This window comes from Schistosoma mansoni (genome assembly GCF_000237925.1).
Source record: "Schistosoma mansoni, WGS project CABG00000000 data, supercontig 0292, strain Puerto Rico, whole genome shotgun sequence".
In the NCBI taxonomy this organism is placed as follows: domain Eukaryota; kingdom Metazoa; phylum Platyhelminthes; class Trematoda; order Strigeidida; family Schistosomatidae; genus Schistosoma; species Schistosoma mansoni.
Window position 1 is genome coordinate 64,349 of NW_017386149.1, and position 6,522 is coordinate 70,870.

The window sequence follows — 6,522 nt, forward strand, 5'->3', positions numbered from 1 at the left end:
CAAAAAAAGGAAAGATTAATATTTGAAATGTGCCTGTATATGTGTTTTTTTGAAGAATCAGAAATCAAAATGTTCTTAGTATTCCTAAATATATGCAGCATTTTTATGAAAAAAGCAAAAAACAGCCTTTTTGTGTACGTGGTTTCCTCTGACGGTTCCCTTGCATGTATAAAAATAAGTGCACTGGACAAACGTGTTTTCCTTCCTTTCTTTTCCAGGACGACTGGAGAGCGAAGAACTGAGGACCAATACAACTAACGGAAATTTTCATTGTAAATAGTTTTATCATAGACGCTGCGACTCTTCAGCGTAATAAGAGACATCCAGACGCCTCTGGACGTGGTCAGCTATTAGAAGAATTTTCAGAAAAGGCTAGCTCACTGGGTTTACAATTTCGATTCTTCATGTCTTAACTTCCTCATCGCCCCGCTTGAAGGAAGGAGGTGTAGTGGTGAGTAAGTCTCTAGGATGAACTGTACTACAGGTCTTCAACACTGATACTGGTCTCATTAGTTTTACTATGGTTATGATTTCCGAGTAAACTGGAGGATGGTAACGATGAACTTACTTTCGACGTTTCAAAGCACAAAAGAAGTCCATCTAGGACTAGTTGCAGACGACCCATGCAACTCAAGCGATTCCCCCCTAAGAGTGTTCCAAGTTTAGGAAGACTCAATCGTCCTATGATCAAAAGTCATGTCATGAGAAGAACGCACCTTAAATTCAGAGACACAACAAGTAACGGGAACTGTAGGCCCATTTACTTCTTACGAGTAGTTAGTTCTTGGAAGCCACTACCGATTAAGATGGTCTGACCAACTTCTCAGGAGTGATTGAAGGAATTTGACATATTCGTGAAAGCTCAAAACAGTGTGTCATAGTGGTTTACTAATAATTTTATACTTCTGTTTGTTACGCATACATGATTCCCCATGCAGAGCCATCGATGATAAACTACTGATGGACATGGAAGCTCTTTGAATTGAAGCTTATTTCATTCCGTCCAGAGACTTTTGAAACATTTAACCAGCAAATTCACTCGACCAGTGAACTCCTGTAGATAAACTACGTATATTGGGTGCTATCACAACCTAGTAATGTGCCGTAGCACGAAAGTGAGTTTTGGGAATCATATGGATCGAAAATTATGATTTTATCTGAAGTATGGCTCTCCCTTGACATAACTGACGACGAAGTTATCATAATGCGAACATGACACAAACAAAGCGAAGAGCGACAACACACAATGACACCCACTTCAAGACCATATTGTCAGACAGTAACGTATTTGATAAATAATCTAATTGGACGCTTGACTCGGTTTCCTGAGCTCTTCTAGTAAACCCACATGCTAAATGTATACGACAACCTGAACACGAGAGGAAAGGCACGAAATATGGAAAGATTTCTTCATTCCAAAGTTAGATTGTGTATTCTTATTATTCACAAACATCTTATGGGTACATAAGTGCTGTGAAGAAACCATTTCGGGTTTCTTCAAAAACGCAATAAAACACAATTTTCAATAATGTTAGCATTACATTTGCCATGTTTGAGAAAGGAAGGAAAAATAAAATATTAATAATAGAATAGTAATAATAAATCAGGTTCTGCGTAATTGGCAAGAATTTTGAATTGATTTTGAAGGAGGAAAGGGAGAAACTAAGGAAATAGAAATAAAGGAGTCGCGGAATACATAAATATCTTAACACAGAACAAGAATAAACAACTATGTATGTATAGCAAAACGAGTAATAAAAATAAAATAAAACAAAATAAATTAATAGGTAAATAACTTATTATTGCGGTAAGATATGACGTTAGAATAAGTGTTTGTGCGTGCGCAGTCATAGTTTTGGGTGCTGCTATGAAAGTTTCAATTAAGTGCAAAAGATAATCAATATGTATGAGGTGTATATACATAGTAAAGATAAGACGAGTCTGATAAGTTGAATTCAACGTAACACAAGTTATTGTCTTGATCCAAAGCTTCGTAATCTTAAGAATAATATTTATTTAGAAGGAAAAAAAAGAGAGAAAAGAAATGAACACAAAGTGAAAGGTTACAACCATGATCATAATAGTGTAATGGATATAGACTTTTGAGATAAACGAATAATTTAGAAATAATAATCACAATAGTAACAATAATAATAAACCTTTACTGCACTCGGATAAATACGTGTAGATTTATGTAACAGTATGTAATAGTAATTCTCATCCTATTCATAACATATCTGTAACTTATTTTTGTCAGAGTATAAATATCGATTAACGGTTGATTGACTCAAGTTGGCTCACTAGCCTTCTTTATTGCTCATCATCTTGTTTTGCTTCGCTTTCCGATCAACGGTTGTAAGAAATATACGTAATCAAACACCCACTCTCGCATTTGACTTATTTAATCCCGTTATTAACCAACGCAAGTTAAGTCGATGATTGTGTGCAAGGATAGCAGAGATGTATATTTTGACACCAAACATTCGATAACAATCAGAAACGATCTAACTGAGTCAGATATCTGGGCCACTAAAGTGATGTGCACGTCAACAACGTCCTCACCCTGTCTAAAGGACGTTAAAATGACAGGCTACTAAAGTGGTGATTCCGCTGACGGAGAACCTACGTCTAAGAAACTACGTCGATGAAGAACCTTTTGCATTCCACACTTTCAACGAACAAATTCAGCGAAACCAGCCAAATCGATAAACAACGTGGTTCTCGGTCACACGTTTAAAACGTAGAGACCACAGCACCATTAAAATGACTGCGAACTTCTTGAACTTCACGCGTCTGACAAACTAACTAAGTGGCGGACTTAGTTGACGAGCAACTCAGACGACTTAATCTCTAATCCAAATCACTCATCAAAACCAGTACAATAGTGACGTGGAAATGCTCAGATCGATACCTCGTCCCCGTGTCACCTCTTCTCACTGATCCATCTGGCGTATCGTTGCATTGTCATTCGAACAATCATCATATTCTCATTATTACATTATCGTCATATCATAACCGTATGTGGACATTTTATTTTTGTTCGTGCTAACATTAAATCATGACGTTTACGCAATCACTCACAGAACAAATTATAGTTTTATGAACATTCCATTCGCGTTATGATTTTAGAGACTCACTGGACTACTTTTACTATTCAATAACATAAAATGTTTACTGTCTTTAAGTACGTTCGTCCCATTTTCGGCCTACTACTACATTCATTCACTTATTCGAGGTCATTTTTATGTTATCAGGCTACACATTTTTCATTTCGTATCATCTATTACGTCTGGGGATACTTTTGGTTCTAACAAGCCTTTTGCTAGGATCGATCATCTTTATTTTGTTCAAAATAATTTATCACATCAATGGTCTAATTATTATCGTTCATTTTTGTAGATATATATCTATCACATGTTGTATACTTCCAACACATTTACTAACTGCTCGCACACCAAACAACCTGCAACCTACTAAGTAAATTGGCGATCTAGAGACCCGCGCATGAACATGAATCCCCGGTCTAAACAGTCGAGCGAAACTCCTGCACGCTGATAACGGCACAGTCGCAACTACCCCGACTCTGGTAACGGTTAGCAACTCTATTATAGGCAACAGTTCGGAGTTATACTTCTGGTACTAGGAACTTATGTTCTCGATATCAAACTAATGTTCATTCATCTCATTGGTACGCGGCTATCGTCGTTTTTCCTACTTTCCTGACGGTGACTTAAACTGAACTTCAGCTATTTTATGCTTAACTGATGATCCTTTAATGTCTATATACACATCAGATATCCGAAGCCCTATTCAGTGCGCAGCAATTGGAAACCAAATTTTATAAACAGTTTACCTGCATAAAGTTACTTAACTTGATGATGTAAGCCAAGAATAACACCAATATCAACATTTCTGCAATATTGATTGTTTTTATATTTCCAAACACAAAATACTTGTGCTACCTATAAATTCAGCTATTAACCAAAGGCTATTACTACTCATCTGACAGAGAATTCTTAAAATATCTCTCCGAAATCATTTGTTTAAGCTCTACATTCTTAAGTGTAGTTGTATGGGATATATATGTCTATAAGAGACATGGAAAGAGTGCGTCATAATTTGATTCGAGAATAAATGACAAATGAGTTTATGTACTAATCAAGGGGCGAGGAAGAAAATAGTTTATGGGTCAGATAGTAGTCCAATTGACAGATATGAGGAAAAGCGACAAACACAAAGGTTATAATAAGAAATTGAATAATAATCAAGAAAACTTGTATATGGTAATAATAACAACGGATTGTAATTAATAATGCAAAGCAGTAATTAAAACAAAATTCGATAATCATCATGTATAAGTGCAGCGAAATGAGCAGAAAGAACTCAGAAACATACCGATTAAGGGAATAATGGCCAAGGAAGGGTGAAAGGTCGGAAAAATAGTTTCTGCACCTGAAGTTCAGGCTTGAGTTCGTGGATAGATAATACCTCGGCAGTGCATAAAATATTGGTTTGACCCTCCCTCCGATCCAGTTCCTTTGACTCTGTAGATTACTTCAAAAGAAGTGTCCTTTGGAGCGACGTGTCCACAGTTATTTAAATGCTCCTGTATTAAACTAGTAATTTTTTATGTTCTCCCTTTAAGAGCCAAGTCGGATGATGTTCCGAGATTCGTTTGGAAATTGATCGCTTTGTGAAGCCTATGCAACGCGCCCCCACATGAGAAAGTAATTTTATAGATACACATTCATGTGGCGCAAATCGGAATTCTATACTTAACATATCACAGAATGGTACGCCGACTAGAGGAAACAATTAGGAGCTTAGCTGCGTAGAATATCTTATTCAATGATTTTGAAATATGCTTATTAAAGATTTCAGCAATCGTGTCTCCTTTAAATTCCATACTCATAAGCGGAGTTTTCTTCTGTACTGTCTAAGCCTTTTCATGAGGAAGTCTAGGTGTTAAGTTGCTATCGACGAACCTGGGTGGATAACCATTTCTGATGAGGGTGTGTCGAATATGAAATAGTTCTTCATATATTGTGTCATTGGAAAAAATTCGCCTGATCCTAGAGGATAAATGGTGGATTAAGTTCCTCTTTCGACTCAATGGGACCCAACTATGGAAATTCCAGGTAGGTTTTCTATATACAGATCTCTGAAAAAACCGTCAGGCATTCTTTCTAAACGGACATTAAGAAAACTAAATTCATGGTTCGCCTCTGCTTCTAAGGTAAATTGAATTGACGGGTGACAATTATTGAAAATATTCATGATTTTATTGAGGTCCATGTCTTCTCCATAAATAATCATAGTATCATTCATATATCTCTGAAAATGAAGTCATAAACATGGTAGCAGCAATTGATCGAGAAATACACCTTATAACTCCAGCATTTTTCGTTTAATTCTTTACACACCTGAAGTGAAAATCTACGTGAAGATTATTCAAGGGTTAAACAAAGTGGAATCATAACAATTAAGTCTGATTTCGTATTAAGATACCTTATGTACCTTTACGTAACAGTATGCAGAGTGAAACCGGGTATTAGTATAAACACTTGTGCAATAATAATTCAGAATGATGCCATCATATTCAAAAATAATGTCAAAGGATAATGAAATATGAATTTCTATGTGTTATATATATGTGGCGAATGTGAGAAGTTATTTTGTTCAGGCGTAACATAGGGTTATTTGTTTTTGGTTTTTAGTTGTAGACTTTGGATGTTTAGGAATAAAATATGTTAAGAAGGACAAGAAGAGATGAAAAAATTCTAATGTGTCGAGGGATTAATAATGATAATAATCACAGTAATGATTATAAATACGAACATAAGCAAACTTAATATATTAAGATGAATTAAAAGAAAAGAAAATAGACATGAGAAGTTCCGAAGGTTTCACTTTGCTTTTCAGTCAATTAAATAGATGACGGACCTTTTTTGTATAAATCATTGCCAAGCACGCTGATATTCAATAGGTGGCACAATCCACTTTCGGAAAGAAATCATCAAGGAGACTTCGGAACCGGGTTGTAGTTTCACTGCATTGGAGGTTCACTGGCAACCTGTTCCATATGATTGAGTAGCAAATAACGAAAACATTATGGTAGAAAGCATGAGTCAATTGAAGTTATACCACCATCGAAAACCTGGAAACACTGGACGACCGTTTCGTCCTATTATGGGACTCCTCAGCAGTGCGCATCCACGATCCCGCTCTCGCGAGATTCGAACCCAGGACCTACCAGTCTCGAGCTGAAGCCCTTAACCGATAGACCACTGAGCTGGCATCCAACAGTGTTAATGTCTAACTTCAACTGATCCACGAAGTTGAGCAACCATTCACCAATTGTCTTCAGTGAGTTCCTATCTCACAACAGACGTGGTTTTGAACTCCACTGGTCACTGCTTCTCACTAGAGTTCCTAGATATACTTCTCGAAGTCACTGGTGAGCATATGATTATGTTAATTATCAGAAGGGGTTTTGTGGAGATTTATTATTTTTCATAGTAG